Here is an 18,723-nt window from a genome sequence, read left to right on the forward strand (position 1 = left end):
TTAAGATTGACAGAGAGACTTTCTTGAAATTAAATCCCCAATTAAAACCCTACCTTGTTCTTGAGAGAAAATTGAGAGAAACTAGTATATTTTGGGTTCCAAATAGCTGAATCTCGTGTTAAAGGACTTAAATAGGGTGAAAAATTGACCCTTTTAACCCTGGATGCGTCTTTTAATTTCAATGAAATTTTCTCGAATTGAACCCCTGACGCGATACGGCACTATCGTGTTATGTCACTGGAATTTGATAACTGGGTAATTGAGGGATAGCGCGATGCGGAGCCATCGCATTACCACTTCATTTGCGACCTAAAAGTTTGGAGTGACATGCCACTATTATGAACCCCTACTGGAATTTAACAATTGCCATTTTCTCCTATGGCGCTGCGTGCCACTGACTAATATGGCGTAGTTTTACAACGGGAACTTGAAATAGTCATAACTTCTTACCCGGTTATCGGATTTAGGAAAATTTTATATCGATGGAAAGCTTATTGAATTTACCACATGACAAAAAGTAAAAATCTTGAAAATTCCACATGGAATAAACATCATTCAATTTAGAAGTAATACTTGACATTCTTAGGTCAAAAAATTTAGTTAGGAAACTTTAGGGTATTACAATATCTCCCTCTTGGGAACATTCATCCTCGAATGAGACTAACTAAGAGAGGAGAAACGATAAGCTGAAGTACACATTGAACATGAACAATGAATCATGACTGACATAACTGATACATGAATGCATGACTGAGAGTAATAATAAGCTGATAATACATATCTGATGCGTGAATACATGATGAAACTATTAACATGACTGAGATTTTTAATTACTAAGTCTTCTCACAAGGTGAATGCATGTCTGATGCATGAATACATGACTAATCTGATGCATAAACATATAATTGAATATGTAATGGTACTTAGTACCCAGTTTACAAATAGAATCTTGAGCATGAGGCTGATATCAAGTTTTAACTGAAATCTGGACATGAAAACTGAAAAGCTTAAGGGGAACTATTACCTTGAGCTATATCTGAGTTAGCGGAGAAGAAATATGGATACTTGGTACGCATGTCTTCTTTTGCTTCTCAAGTAACTCCCTCAACGAACTGAATTCGCTAAAGAACTTTGACTAGAGGGACTTCTTTTTTTCTCAATCTATGAGTTTGATAGTCTAGAATTTCGACTAGAATCTCTTCATAAAAGAGGTTGTTCGAAATATCTATGCTCTGAATAGGGAATACAACTGATGGGTCACCTATGCACTTCTTGAGCAAAGAGACATGGAAGATTGGATAAACTAAGGCTAGATCTGAAGGCAATTCAAGCTCATAAGCTACCTTACCGAAGCGACTGAGAATTTTTAAGGGACCGACATATCGGGGACTGAACTTTCCCTTCTTGCCGAACCTATTTACTCCCTTCAAGAGAGAGATTTTTAGATAGAAATAGTCACCAATCTCGAACTTAAGATCCTTTCTATGTACATCTGCATAAAACTTCTATCGGCTATGAGCAGCCCGGAGTCTTTCTCTGATCAACTGGACTTTTTCTAAGGCATCGAATACTAAGTTAAGCCCTATAACCGAGGCCTCATTAACTTCAAACCAACCGATTGGAGATCTAAACATATTACCATAGAGAGCTTCAAATGGAGCCATCCGAATACTAAAATGATAGCTATTGTTGTATGCAAACTCAATTAAAGGCAAGTGGTCATCCCAACTACTCTTGAAATCAATTGCACACGCCCTTAGCATATCTTCTACGATCTGAAAGGTCCTTTTTGCTTGATCATCTATCTGAGGATGAAAGGCTGTACTAAGATGAATTTGGGTACCAAGACCCTTTTGGAATGCTTTTTAGAAATAACAGGTGAACTGGGTACCTCTGTCTGAGATAATGGATAACGGAACACTGTGTAATTTGACCAACTCTCTGATGTAGAGTTTGGCATAATCCTCGGCTAAATAAAAGGTATGAACTGGGAGGAAATGAGCTAAATTGGTCATCCTGTCTACGGTAACCCAGACTGAATCATGCTGATGATGAGTTTGAGGCAAACCCATCTCAAAGTCCATGTTCACTTCTTCCCACTTCTAAGTAAGAATAATGAACTCCTATATAGGTCTACTAGGTTTCTGATGCTGACATGTAGAGCACTTAGCCACAAACTCTGCAACATATCTCTTCATCCCACTTTACTAATAGATCTCCCGTAAGTCACAGTACATCTTTGTGGCCCCTGGATGAATAGAGTAGTGCGCACCATGCGTTTTTGCAAGAATTTACTGCGTCAAGTCATCTACATCTGGAACACAGAGATGACCCTATTAATGCAGTACACCATCTCCCTCTTAGGATAAAACCTCTACTTTATGATCCTTGATTGACTCTTTCAACTTGACTAAACTGGGATCTCTATCTTGCTTTTCTTTCACCTCAAAAACTAGATATTATTCTAAACTTCTCTGAACTCATATATCACCATCTTCTGTATCAACTAAGCGAACGCCAAGTCTGGCATGCTGATGGACTTTCTAATCTAACTTCTTCTTACTATCCTCAACATGAGCAACACTACCCATAGACAGTCTACTGAGAGCGTCTGCCACTACATTGGCCTTGCCCGGATGATAAAGGATACTCATGTCATAATCTTTCAAGAGCTCTAACCATCTTCTCTGATGAAGATTGAGATATTTTTGAGAAAATACATACTGAAGGCTCTTATGATCTGTGAACATATCTACATGAACTCCGTATAGATAATGCCTCCAAATCTTTAAGGCAAATACTACGGCTGCTAACTTAAGATCATGAGTAGGATAATTCTTCTCATGGGTTTAAGCTATCTGGAGGCATAGGCTATGACCTTACCATGCTGTATGTGGACATAACCCAAACCTACTCTGGATGCATCACAATACACTACAAAACCATTTGAACCATTTGGAAAAGCTAGGACTGGAGCTGAGGTGAGTCAAGTCTTCAACTCCTGAAAACTCTTCTCGCAAGGATCTGACCACTGAAACTTGACTTTCTTCAAAGTCAATCTGGACATAGGGAATGCAATAGAAGAAAATTCCTCAACAAACAGCCTATAATAGCTAGCCAAACTCAAGAAACTCCTAATATTTGATATAGAGATAGGTTTGGGCTAGTTTTTTACCACTTTGGTCTTTTGAGGATCTACTCTAATGCCATCACCCAAAATGATATGGCCAAGGAATGCTACTGAACTTAGCTAAAATTTGTACTTACTGAATTTGGTAAACTATTGATGATCTCTGAGAGTTTGACGTATAATTTTGAGATGGTCTGCATGATCACGCTCACTACGGGAATAGACCAGAATATCATCTATAAAGACTATGACGAACATGTCCAAGTATTGCTCGAACACACAGTTCATCAAGTCCATGAAAGCTGCTGGGGCATTGGTAAGACCAAAGGACATGACTAGGAATTCAAAGTGACCATACTGAGTATGGAAGGCTATTTTTGGAATATCACATTCTCTAACTCTGAGCTAATGATAGCCGGATTTGAGGTCTATCTTAGAGAAATAACTAGCACCCTGAAGTTGGTCAAAGAAGTCATCGATTCTAGAAAGTAGGTACTTGTTCTTGATTGTAACTTTATTGAGTTGATGCTAGTCTATGCACATTCTGAGAGAACCGTCTTTCTTTCGTATGAATATGATTGGTGAACCCCACGGAGACACACTAGGACTGATAAATCCCTTATCTAAGAGATCCTTCAACTATTCTTTAAGTTCTTCGAGTTCTGTTGGTGCCATTATGTATGGTATAATAGATATAGGCTTAGTATATAGAAGAAGATCGATGTCGAAGTCTATTTCCCTTTTGGGAGGAATCCCTAAAAGATCTTTGGGAAAGACATTTGAATATTCATTCACGACTGGGACTGAATCAAGACTGGGAGTTTCAGAACTAGTGTCCTTAACTTGAACAAGATGATACACACATCCTTTAGATATCATTTTCCACGCCCGAAGGTAGGAAACAAGCTGACCTCTGAAAGCGGATACACTACCCTTCCACTCTAGAATGGGTTTATTCGAAAACTAAAACTGAACTATTCAATTTTTGCAGTCTACTGTGGCATAGAAGGAATAAAGCCAATCCATGCCGAGAATGATAACAAAATCAGTCATCTCTAATTCAACTAAGTCTGCTGAAGTAACTTTTTGAAATATCATAATCGGACAGTTCCTGTCTACCCGCTGAGCTATGATGGTTTTACCCACTGGGGTAGAGACTGAGAAGGGCTCTGCTAGAATTTCTGGACTGACTTCGAAACTAACTACTATATAAGGAGTAACAAAAGACAAAGAAGCTCTTGGATCTAACAAACCGTAAATATGCACATGAAAGATCTATAATATACCAGTAACCACATCAGGAGAATTTTCTTAATTTTGCCGAGACTAGAGAGCATAGAGTCTATTTGGGTGTTGCCCACTAAAAGTGCTGGAAGTGACACCCTGCTGAGTTGCGCGACTGAACTGAGCTGAGGAATACTTCTGCTGACCCTGATAACCTAACTGGAGAAAATCTTAGACTCTGTGACCTGGCTTACCACATCCAAAATAGACATTGCTACCAGCTCTTCAAGCACTCTTGTGGTTTTTACCACAAGTCTGACAAAGGGGATTAATTCGGGCATTGCTAACACTGCCTTGAGACTTAAAGCCTGGCGTCCTATCTTTATTTCCATCCCTGAACTTAGGAGCTGGAGCACTAGCTGACGAAGGAGCTATAAATGACGGTTTAGGCCAAAACTGTGAACGGTTTCCTCCTTTTGATTTAGGCTGAGCAAAGTTGAAACTACTTGTCTTAGCTTTCTTATTCTGCTTTTCCCTCATCTTAATCTTTTGATCTTCTATCTGTTGAGCTTGAGTCATAAGCCTGGATAAAGTCATGTCACTATTCAACATCGCAGACCTACACTCAGTTGACCACACTATCATTCACCCCAGAAACAAACTTACTCATCTTGGCCCTGCTGTCTGCAACTATATGAGGGGCATATCTGGCCAATTAAGTAAACTGAAGAGAATACTCTTTCACCGTCATGTTTCCCTACCTGAGGTTGATGAATTCTAACACCTTGGCTTCTCTCAGCTCTAGGAGAAATAACCTCTCTAAGAATGCGGTGACAAACTCCTCCCACTCTATAGTCCCTGCACAACTTACCTTTCTAACTTCTACTATTTGTACCAAGTGTGAGCAATATTCTGCAACTGATATACAGCTAGCTCTACACTCTCAATAGCTGACACCCCCATAATGGTTGTAACCTTCTAAACTTTATCGATGAATTCTTGAGGGTCCTCATCTGACTTAGACCAGAGTATTTATTCGAGTGAAGTGCCGAATCCTAGCTGCAGCTAAATTGGCTACTGGGTTGGCCGGAACGACGGCTGGTAGTTTATTTTGAGCAGCAACTGACTGAGCAAGAGTAGTGAATGCAACTCTAAACTCTGCATGAGAAATATGTTCATCCAAAGTTTCTTCGGGCTGAGGGGCAGACTGATTCCCATTTCTTCTTTTAGGAGGCATGTTCTGTAGAAGAAAGGGAGAAATAGATTAGACTAGGAGATTGACTTGAGATTATACTCACTGGCACAACATGAATACTGGAAGAGGGAAAACTATTCTTGAAACATCTTATAGCCTCCTGCACATAAATATGTCATGCAACACACCCATGTACAAGACTCTACGAGATGCGGCTTTCAGACTTCCAAGGACTATATTGAACCTTAGCCTCTGATACCAAGTTTGTAACACCCCAAATCTGGTACCCGAAATGCTACACGGTGCTCATGACCCCGAAGGACCACAAGCTAACCCATGAATGATATCTATACCTGTATACTATATGATATACTATATAAATATGAAAACATGAACTAAAAGGCCATAAGGTTCAAAACTGTAACATAACATCTGGGATAAGGCATAAATACCTAAAACAATACTGTCTAAATATGATAGTCTAAACAAGATAGTCTGCAAAGCCTCTAACTGATTGAACTTTCTGAATAAGAAGTTGATGGGACATGTCCCCAACTAACTCTAACTAATAAATTACTTAATGAGATAATAAAGAAATAATCATGTCCTCGAAGGATGACTCACTGATAACTGACTGTTGTTATCTGGAATCTACTGATGCTCTGGAGGTCATGCTTTGGAACTTATGGTATAAGACACCATAGCGTAAATGCGTCAGTACTTTGAATATACTGGTATGCATGAAAGGTAGGCTGGATGCATGGGGTTCATATGCACGAATAATACTGGCTAACTGACTAATATAAACGTGAGAATACATGCATGAATACTTAGTAACTATATCTAAGATCGTGATAACATTATTTACTGATAACTGAATTCTGATAACTGATATAACTGATGACATGAGTAACTGTATCTGACAGTCCTAAATCTGAAGGAACTAGCTGAGTTTTATACAATATTTGAGTTGACTATATCTGACAGTCCTGAATTCTGTAGACCTATTTGAGTTCTATTACTGAGACTGAATGATTGTATCTGACAGTCCTAATTCTGTAACCAAAATTATGGTAATTAGTTATCTAACTGACTTGCCCCTAATATGCCATTATGGCTGAGTTGGGGTCCAATCTGTAACCCTAATTAGAAGGGTGTCAATACCACGCCATTGGTAAGGACAAGCTATGAGTGACCCTCATCTGATAGTGTCCCCAAAAGAGAATAGTGGGGCCCTCATCTGACAGTTCTTATCCACCTCAACAACCCTCATATGACAGTGTTGATGTCTCAATCTATGCTAGCTACATAGTTCTAGAATGCAAGGATGACTTCTAAGAATCACACCCTCATCTAACAGTATGTGTTCCCATTCTTGGGTTTACTCGGTGCTAATTCCTACTCCCATCTGAATAGACACTGATCATGGATTACTGAACTGAACTGTACTAAATTAACTAAGTTCAATTGACTGACGGAATAGTACTGAGATTACTATATTATTGAGCTTACCTGAGTCACATAACTAACTGAGTTCTACTCTCAGGACTCGATGGAAAGAAACTGACAAAGCATGACTTTCTTGAATACATGACCCACATCACAATTCAATTATTGAGGCATTTCATCAAACATGTGACATGCATAAACTTGTACATAAAGAGAGATTTCATATTATCATACTAGTATGGCACTTTTCTTTCACATAGGCATTTAATCAAACACATGGGGAGCATGCTTTGGTTATACCATCATCAACACATCTAATAATCATGAATACATCAATCAACTTGTAATTTGAAAGGGTTTTATCATAATTTTTATGCAATTCTTCGTATACTAGGGTCTAGCATTGAAATATGTAATGTAAAATATGAATCAACACCACACAACATCATGAACATGAATTTCAATTTAATTCAATTATGAACATTCATAAATATATAAATCATGGATTTTGGAAAGAGATTCTTGAGCTTCATGGGTAAAAGAGACCCATGAATCAACGTATGACATACCTTAGTTCTTGATTTAGCGAAGATTGACGAAGAGACTTTCTTGAAATTGAATCCCTAATTGAAACCCTAGCTTGTTCTTGAGAGAAAATTGAGAGAAACTAGTATATTTTGGGTTCCAAATAGCTGAATCTAGTGTTAAAGGGCTTAAATAGGGGTGGAAAATTGACCCTTTTAACCCTGGATGCGTCTTTTAATTTCAGTAAAAAATTTTTGAATTGCGCGACGCTGCGCTATCGTGCCGTGTCACTGGAATTTGACAACTGGTAAATTGAGGAATGGCGTGATGTGGAGCCATTGCGTTGCCACTTTATTTGTGACCTGGAAGTTTGGCAATTGTCATTTTCTCCTGTGGCACGACGCTGTTTTACAACGGAAACTTGAAATAGTCATAACTTCTTACCCGGTTATCGGATTTAGGCAATTTTATATCGATGGAAAGCTTATTGAATTTTCCACATAACAAACAGTGAAAATCTTAAAAATTCCTCATGGAATAAACATCATTCAATTTAGAAGATAATACTTGACATACTTGGGTCAAAAAATTTAGTTAGGAAACTTCGGGGTATTACATATCATCATACCAATATGGTTGCAAGCTAAATCAGTTATGCCAAATCAATCCATATAACCAAACTAACTCCCAAGTTCCATCTAAAATCTAAAACCAAGGTCACCAAGACCTTTCAAAACCATATTCGTTCATTTATCCTTTGATGCAATGCAATGGATTCAAAACAAAAGTTAAACCATGCAATTATCTAAATTCAACATCAAGTTTATAAAATGGGTTAAGGTTAATGCCGTTATCAAGAAAAAATTCCATCAATTTGAGAAAACCCATGTCCCCCATTCCAACCATTACAACAATGCACCAATTTAGTCCCCAAAATCATAAATTAAAACATGAATAAGACATTTAAAACATGAAAAATACAATTCAAGTAATAACCATCAAAAGACCTCAACCCAATTTCAAACACTTCAAGTAATAACCATCAAAAGCCTTCAACCCAATTTCAAACCCATCAATCAAAATCACATAAATATTCAATAATTTAATATCACAATGTAAAAATATAAGTTAGGGATGAGCAAAATGCCTGAAATATAGAACAACCTGAAGATAATTTGAAGTTTGGAGCTTGGATGGTGAATTTCTTGTAAAACCCTTGAAATTTCTTAGGTTTTGAGTTAAAGAGAGAAAAAATAAAATTTGATCTTTGAAAACTGAATGGAAAGGGTCAATTTTATGTTTTAAAGTTATACAAGGGGTAAAAAAACCAAAAACCCTTCACCCCAAGTAAAAAATAAATAAAAATTACATGAAATTAAAATAAGAGTGTGGCACACCCTTATGCGGAGGGTAGCCTCCGTACCATGTCCTTATCGCAGAGGCTAACCTCCGTGGCATGCCAATATTGCAAAGGCTTACTGCCTCGGGGTCCCAAAATGACCCCGAACCCCTTCTGAAAATTCTAAAATTTTTCCAAAACACCCTTTTACCATCCCTAATAAAAATTTAAGTCAAAAATTGACACTACGCATGCGGGAGGGTAAAAAAATAAAATAGTCAAAAATTTATGAAATTTTACATTATCCCCCCAGGATCATTCGTCTCTGAATGATGAGGTAAGACACTTTTAGCATGAGAATAGCAAAAATACAGCAGAATCTAAGGACAAATTTAAAAAAGCAAGAAGAGGTAAATTAAACTCATACCTTACACACTTTCATCCAACACGGGGAATAAGAACGGGTACTTGTCTCTCATATCTTCTTCAACTTCCCATGTAGATTCTTCTACCTTTTGATTTCTCCAAAGAACCTTCACCAAAGCTACATCCTTTGTCCTCAATATTCGAACTTGTCTATCCAATATTTCAACTGGGACCTCCTTGTAAGACAAAGAATCTGTAACACCAATATCCTCAATAGGCACTATCAATGAAGGGTTACCCATGCATTTTTTTATCGTAGACACATGGAAAATAGAATGAATTAAAGCCAAACTCGCATGCAATTCTAACACATAAATGAAATTTCTAATTTTCCTCATAATATGATACGGACCAACATAACAAGGATCGAGCTTCCCTTTTTTCCCAAATCTCATGACTTCTTTCATAGGAGAAACATCCAAGAATACCCAATCACTAGCCTTAAACTCAAATTCCCTCCACCTCACATTCGTATAAAACTAAAACGTCTTTGATAAGGCTTAAGTCTTTCTATGATCACTTTCACCTTCTTCATGGCTTAGTGAACCAAGTCAGTGTCAAACAGCCTAGTCTCACCCATCTCAAACTATCCAATAGGAGACCTGCACCTCTTACCATTAAGATCCTCAAAAACAGCTATTTGAATGCTAGAATGACAACCATTATTGTACGCGAACTCAATAAGAGGGAAATGGTCAACCCAACTACCTTTAAAGTCAATGAAATAGGCCCTTAACATATCCTCCAAAGTATGAATAGTTTATTCCACTTATCCATCCATTTGAGGGTGGAAAGTGGTGCTAAGGTTCACCTGAGTACCCAAACCTTTCTGAAATACACGCTAGAAATAAGATGAAAATTGCATACCTCAATTTGAAATGATGGACACCGATATCCCATGCAACTTAACAATCCCCTGAATGAACAACTTAGCATAATCCTAATCCTAAATAGTTAGTCCTCACAAGAAAAAAGTGAGCAGACTTAGTCATCCTATCCATAATGACCCAAATGGAATCATACTGATTACGTGACCGTGGGAGACCCATAACAAAGTCCATATTAATTATCTCCCACTTTCACATAGGCAGCTCTATCTCTTATGACATACCACCAGGCCTCAAATATTCCACCTTGACTTGTTAAAAAACTATACACTTAGCCATAAAGTTTGCTATTTCTTTCTTTATATTATTTAACCAATAGATTTCCTTCAAGTCATGATACATTTTAGTCGAACCCGAATAAATTATATATGTGGACTCATAAACCTCAGTCAAAATGCTTTCCTATAGTTCATCAATATCAAGAACACATAACCTTCCTTGATATCCTAAGATACCATCTCCCCTAATCTCGAAAGCCATAACTTTTTACTGACCCACACCATCTTTAATCTACGTAAGTATGGGATCCAATGCCTACTTTTCCTTCATCTCAGCACCAAGATATGATTTAACCACTACCTAAATAATTATCCCTGCATCCCGAAATTCCAAAATACAAACTCCCAAGTTAGCCAATTTGTGTATATTCTTCACCAACTCTCTTTTCTTTGCATCCATATGAGCTAAGCTTCCCATGGAAAACCTACAAAGAGCATCAGCAATAACATTAGCTTTACTTGTATGGTAGTGAAGGCTTATGTCATAATTCTTAAATAGTTTGAGCCACCACCTCTGTCTGAGGTTTAATTTTTTTTGTGTAAACACAAATTGCAAGCTCTTATGATCTGAATAAATATCCACATGTACCCCATACAGATAATGGCGCCAGATCTTCAAAGCAAAAATAATAGTCACCAACTCTAAATCATGAGTCAGGTAATTCTTCTTATTAACTTTAAGTTACCTTGAAGCATAAACCACAACCTTACCATGCTGTATCTGAACACAACCCAGTCCCATACTGGATGCATCTTAATACACGACAAATCCACCAGTACTCTCGGGCAGGGTCAACACTAATGCAAAAGTCAACTTATCCTTAAATTTTTCAAAACTACTCTCACAAGCATTGGACCACAACAACTTAACCTTTTTCTGAGTCAATCTTATCGGCAGAGCAGCAATAGATTAGAAACTCTCCATAATACTCCTACAATACCCAGCCAAGCCTAAGAATCTCTTAATGATAGTTGGAGTCGTAGGTCTAGGCCATTTTTCAGCTGCCTCAACTTTATGCGAATCCATCTTGATCCCCTCATTAGAAACAACATACCCAAGAAAGGTCGCAACACTTAGCCAAAATTCACACTTAGAAAACTTCACATATAATTTCTAGTTCTTAAGAGTTTGTAACACAATTTAGATATGATTGACATGATCCTCCTCACTCATAAAGTACACCAGGATATCATCAATGAAGATTATAATAAACAAATTCAAAATCTTTCTAAAAACTCGATTCACAAGATCTATGAAGGAAGCCAGGGCATTAGTCAACCCAAATGACATAACCAAGAATTCATAATGGTCATATCGAGTTCGAAAAGAAGTCTTGAGAACATTAACCTCCCTAATTTTCAACAAGTGATAGCCCAATTGAAGATTAATCTTAGAGAAACATCTAGCACCCTAAAGCTGATCGAAAATGTTTTCAATTCTAGAAAGAGAATACTTATTTTTCATGGTCACCTTATTCAGCTGATGATAATCTATGCACATTTGAAGAGGCCCATATTCTCACAAAAAGTATAAAAGCACCCCACAGAGAACACTAGGACAAATGAACCCTTTATCAATAAGATCTTTCAATTGCTCCTTAGATTCCCCTAGTTCAGCCGGAGCCATCCTACAAAGAAAAATGAAAATACGATGGGTATCCGCTAGAAGACCAATCCCATAATCTATTTCCCTATAGGGAGGAATTCCAAGAAGATCATTGAGAAAAACTTCATAAAATTCATCAACCATAGGGATAGATTGCGAATAAGCACTTTTTGGAAATCAACTTCTCAGTTTTAAGATATGACATAAAACTCCTTTTGGGGACCAAGGAACTACCCTCCCATTCAAATACTGGTTTATTAGGAAAGTGAAAACAGTTTTTTCGGGTCCTATAATCCAGAAAAGCATAGCACAAATAGATCCAATCCATACCCAAGATAATATCAAAGCCCACTATGCCAAGCTATATCAAATCCATGAATATTTCCCTATTAAAAATGGACACCACATAATCCCTACAAATCTTTTGAGCAATAATGGAATCACCCACTGGATTAGACACAAAAAGGGGGTCAGAAATATTTTCAGGATCAAAACCAAAGTGTCTAGCCATATAAAGGGTCACATAGGATAGGGTAGAACCTGAATAAAGCAAATAATAAACATCATGAGAGAAGAGCTATAACATGTTAGTGACAACATTTGAAGATACCTCAAATTCCTAATGAGTAAAAAGTGCATAGAGATGATTCTGGCTAGTGTCGATGCCTATAGTGGTGTCCTTAGGTGTAGGAGCTGAAGAAGTGGCAACCAGAACCTTATTAGCTATAGTGGAAATTTTGGGTGAAGGACAATATCACTGCATATGACAAAGTTGACCAAAATTATGGCATCAATTTCTCCCCTTCTCACAATATCTACAGTGAAGTTGCTCACAAAATTGGCAAAAAAGATAAGATGGGGTTGACTAAGCTCTACTGATGTGAGACTGGTCACCTTGTGACTTAGGACTACTGCTAGCCTAAAAACAATGATCAGCGAAGGCTTAGGGTAAGGATCACTGGCAAACGAATATGAATTTTCCCTATTCTTCTTCTTAGTCCACTGCCTGTCATTTTTTCTACTATTTTCCTAATTTGCACCCTACTCTAAATATCTAAACTTTTTGTTCTGCATCTCTCCTACCTCTACATGCTTTTTTTCTCATCCTCTACTTTCTATATATAAACCACCATCCTAGATATGTCCATATCATTATTCAAAATGGCAGCCTTACACTCTAACACCAAATTATGGAATAAATCAGAAGCGATCTTTCTCATTTGGGATCTCATATTAGACACCAAATCTAGAGCATAATGGGAAAGATGCTAAAACTTTAGGATAAACTCCTTAACACTTATCTTACCCTACTTCAAGTTCACAAATTCTTCAACCTTAGGTTTCCTCAATTCCTGAGAAAAGAAGTGATCAAGAAAGGCACCTAAAAAGTCATCCCACACTGACGGTTCAGTATCATCACCCCTCATTGTTTACCACTCCTTATACTGAAACACCCAAGATCTTGGACTCATAAAATATTTTAGGTTTTGAGCATGTTGTCCAAGGTACGATTGGGCAATCCACTCGTACTCTTTGGATATAAGTTGTACCTATACCTCTCTTCATCTCATACCTTGAGCATCCTAGAAAGGTATCATTCTATCCTCTATATGACTTGGCCTCACCTAACTCATATACAAGGGTATGTGTCATTCTTAGTTAAGTCATATGGTGCTTGGCACTTAGTGTAGAGTGGACTATTTTGGGTATGAGTGTTGTGTATGGTTAGGGTGTGAGTCGTACCTTTTGGATATGACTCAAGGATGTGTATTCATATCAAGATTAGTGAAGCTGACCTAGGTGGATGCTAGGGTACAATTTAGGGTACCACTCATACCCTAGGGTATGATTGACTCAAGTGAGTCATACCCACCTGGACGACTAATTTTTATCTTTTAACTAGGGGCCTTGTGGCGATTTCCTATACTCTAAACCCTAATTCCCCTCACTATATAATGGTATATGGATTCTTTAAACACATTTTGAGTGGATCTAACTTCATAAACTCTCTCTTTCTTAAACACTCTTTAGAAGATTGGATGCTAGGATAGCGGTAAGAAGGAGACAAATTTCTTGGTGGATCATCTTGCTTAAGGCATGTAACTCTTCCCCTTGTTAAATAACTTTAAACCCATGTATTTTACACTTGAATTAGTAACTGTACATGGTGATTTTAAAATCAAATGAAAAGGGTTTTGTGCCCAATGCTAAATAATGTTGATTTTTTCTTAGACTTGTGCCTATACAAATTATTGATAATGATTTGCATATGTGGGTGCTTGTTGTATATAGTTTAACATGAGGTACTTGAGTATCCCTAATCTTGATGATTTATACCATGACAATAGCCTTGTTAAAGGTATGTACACAAGGTGTTTATAAAAATATCTAAGTGAATTATCTAGTTTCATATTGGTGATATTTTGAATTAGGGAAATGGTCCAATAAGCATGAATGATTGATAATTGATATTGTAAAGGTATTGAGCGTCATGTATTGTATAATTGATGACCTTGTTGGGTTAATGACTAATAACAGGATTGAAATTCCTAAACATAATATTGGATTTAAATAGTGTATGGAACTAAAATATGGTGAGAATGTAGTATAAGTTTGCTCATAAAATGTGAATGGTTATGCGGTTCTTAATGATGGTAAATTTAATTTATGATGAATTGAATTAGGGCATTTAGTCTATCAAAGTGATTAGTGGTTAAATGGATTTGTGAAGGTCAAACGTGTATCTATGGTATTGGTCTAGTGAAAATGAATGAGATAAGATGGTGTGAATGAATATAAACGCTTGATAAATGGTTGGTAAAGACCTTGTTGGCCATGCAAGGAGTAAATGGTTGTCCTTGATAGTTGGTTGGCTAAATGGGTCATAGTCCCTAAAACCTGAACTTGAATTATATTTGAATAAAAAGGTGTGTATAAAGTAATAATGAGGAACAATTGGTTCGTAGAGGTCTTGGTAACCATAAATGAACTGGCATCATATTATGACCTAAGTCCTTAGGTCTGTTTATACGATTAATGGCTAATTTGGGTCAGCAAAGACCATGGTTGTCTATGGTGTTGATATGTAGCCTTCGTGGCTATAATTACTTAAATGGGTTTGAGTCCTTATGTGTTGAATTGTATAGATATTGATACATGAGTAAGGCAGTTTAAAGTCCAAATATTGATGATATAAGACGTGTGTTGGTTTGTGGTCCAATTCCACATACCATACCATAGGGGGTGTGCTAGTTTGTGGTCTGTTTCCACTTACCGTATGAGGTGTGCCGGTCTATGGTCTGAGTCCACTCACTGTGGGAGTTGGTTAGTGGTCCAAGTCCACTTACCTACGAGTTGAGTTGGTTTGTGGTCCAATACCAGTTACCATATGAAGAATATTAGTTTGTGGTCTATGTCCACATACCATACAAGGTGTGTTGGTTTATGGTCTAAGTCCACTTACCATACAAGGCATGTTGGTTTGTTGTCCAAGTCCACTTACCATACAAGGAGCATTGGTTTATGGTCCAAGTCCACCTGCCATATGAGGTATGTCAGTTTATAGTTCGTGTCTACTTACCATATGATGTATGTCAGTTCGTGGTTCGTGTCTCTTACCATAAGAGGTATGTCGGTTCGTGATTCATGTCTACTTACCATATACGGTATGTTAGTTTGTAGTTCGTGTCCACCTATCATATAAGATGTGTTGGTTCAAGGTTTGTGTCCTCTTGCTCATTGTAATGTAGAAACCTTATGTGGCTAAAATGTAAGGGTGGAAGGTTAGGAAGTCCTTCACTCTATGTCTCATGAATAAGTGATTCAAGAATTCATGCTATCACTTGTTCCATGGTTTGGCACGTTGTGTAACTATATGTACATATACTTTCATATATGCCTATACTTATGTAAATGTGATCGCATATGATGGTTTGACATGGGTTTGAACAAATATACTATTTTATCCTTATCCTTGGGTTACATACTAGCGCTCCAATCGATAATCATCTCCAGACGCTATGTCCCCACATGGCATAGGGGCCGAAGCTTTATTTTCTTTTCCTGCACAGTGACCAAGTGTTCGGGAGGATCGTGTGTGACATTAAAGTGGTGAGCTTTCATTCTTTGGAAAGCACATATTTCATAGTCTTTTTACCTTATGTTTTAGACTTGATGTTGGCTATTGTCGGGGGCATGTCCCGACATATGTAAATATATTTAGACTTCAGATTTGTATAGAGGTATTGTGGATGACTGTGGACTTAGAAATATTTGTTATTTTGATGAATCTAATGAAGTGCTTTGATATGTTTAAGTTACGACTTGTAGTATATTTTTTGCTATCTTATTGTATGGTTGGGATTCATTTGACCTTTGTGATTTATATTGATAATTAGGTTAGGCTATTGGGGCGACCTCCGGTTCATATAAGCTTGGGGTGTCCACACGACATAGATTGGTTTTGGGTCATGTCACATACCACTGGTAAGCTACATCTTTTAGATGATAGACAACAAACTCCAAACCCTCTAAATCAGTAGTATGCATAAACCTGAAAATCTTATCCATCTCATCAATAAAACCCTGGGGATCCTCCTCAACCTTAGAGACTATAAAGGTTGGGGGATTCAACCTCATAAACTATCCAATCTGAGTGATCTCAAATGAAATAATAGCAAGAACAACATGATCAGACCGATGAGACTGCGGGGCCACCAATTGGGCAAGCAAATATATAGAATGATGAAACTCCGCATAAGATATATCTTCCTGAGGTGACTGGGTATAAGTACTACTAGCCCAAGAAGCTCGAGGAGGACTAGTAGGGATTGGTGGAACCCTATGTGGAGTGGCACAGTAAGGAAAAGGAACCCTAAACTAGGTCTGCACTCCATAAACAGGGACAGTCTCCTCCATATTTTCCTCAAGTGGAAAAGAGTTTCCAGAATAATTTCTACGACCATCAGATCTTCGAGGAGGCATGATATGAAATGCGAGCAAGCTAGGAGTCAGAGAAATTTCACAACACTAGACTCTACAGCCCGAATAGAACACAAGAAAGAAAAATATTCCTAAATGCCTTATAGCCTCCCTCTTACAGGTGTGGCACTCTACACACTCATAAAAGGGACTCTACTTGACATAACTTTGTGGACACTACTGACCCTAAACTATGCTTTGATACTAAGCTTTTCATGACCTGACCCCGGGCCTGGCCGTGATGGGTATCTCAAGCCCACCAAGAGCCGGAGACTACCCCTTTAGCCTTACCTCAAGAGCACAATAAAAGTAAACAGTGGAAGCCAACAAAAATAGTGATAGAAAAATGACACTGAAAGAAAATATAAAGAGTCAAAATAAGACATCAACAACATCCCACATTTGTCCACAAAAGACTCTAAAACTAGAAATACCAACTAAGTCGGTACATGCCCTCGACTATGACCAAAGAGAATCCAAAAGTACTACGACAATAAAAAATAAAATGATAGGGCCTTTCAAAGAATAGAGGCTCACCACTAAACGATTAATCAACAGGAAAACTCAACCACCTATCATTGCACAGGAGCAACAGAATAGCCCTCAGATCCTACATCATGAAACAATGCAGTGTTTAGGGATGACCAGTAGGGCGAGAACTAGCATGTAAATAAGGAAAAGGGATAAAATAATGCCAATTTCAAAACCAGTCAAAACCACATACACAATATTTATATATACATATGTAAGATGCTGGGGTAGGGACAACATATGATTTTAAACAATTAGCCTAAAATGTGTAGCTCACTCCGTCCTAAATGCACCCATGGATTATATAGGTCCATCTCCCCCTGCTAGAAAGGCCCCAGTGTGTGTTAGTCGCACAAACCAAGGAAAAATTGAGTAAAGCCTAAAGATGCCAAGGTTATAGCCCTCCAAACATATATATATATATATATATATATATATAATTTATATAATGTGTGCACCAAGAACATGGTCACATGGACCCCCAATGCCAACAAACGTAGTTTTCAGTATTGATCTCCCCGGGAGCCAAACCTTAATAGTAATCTACATAATTTTCTTTAAGCCCAAATTAAAATAGTTTGCACATAAACCAACCATTAACCCAAGAATCATTCATTAAGTCAATTAACACTTGGTATCGTCATACCAATATGATTTCAAACTAAATCAGTTTTACCAAACTAATTCATATAACCAAATTGACTCCCAAGTTCCATTTAAAATCCAAAACTATATTCATTCATTTATCCTTTGATGCAATGCAATGGGCTTAAAACACAAATTAAATCATGCAATTATCCATATTGAAAATCATGCTTACAAAATGGATTGCAGTTAATGACATTATCAAGCCAATATTTTCTCAATTTGGGGAAGCCCAAGTCCCCCTTTCCAACCATTAAAATAATGCATCAATTCAGTCCTCGAAATCATAAAGTAAAACATGAATAAGGCACTTAAAACATGGGGAATATAATTCAAGATATAACCATCAAAATCCCTTAACCCAATTTCAAACCCATCAATCAAAATCACATAAATATTCAATAATTTAATGCCACAATGTAAAAATACAAATTAAGGATGAGCAACATTCCTGAAATAAAGAACAATTTGAAGAGAATTTGAAGTTTGAAGCTTGGATGGTGAATTT

This window comes from Capsicum annuum, chromosome 12 (genome assembly GCF_002878395.1).
Source record: "Capsicum annuum cultivar UCD-10X-F1 chromosome 12, UCD10Xv1.1, whole genome shotgun sequence".
Classification (NCBI taxonomy): domain Eukaryota; kingdom Viridiplantae; phylum Streptophyta; class Magnoliopsida; order Solanales; family Solanaceae; genus Capsicum; species Capsicum annuum.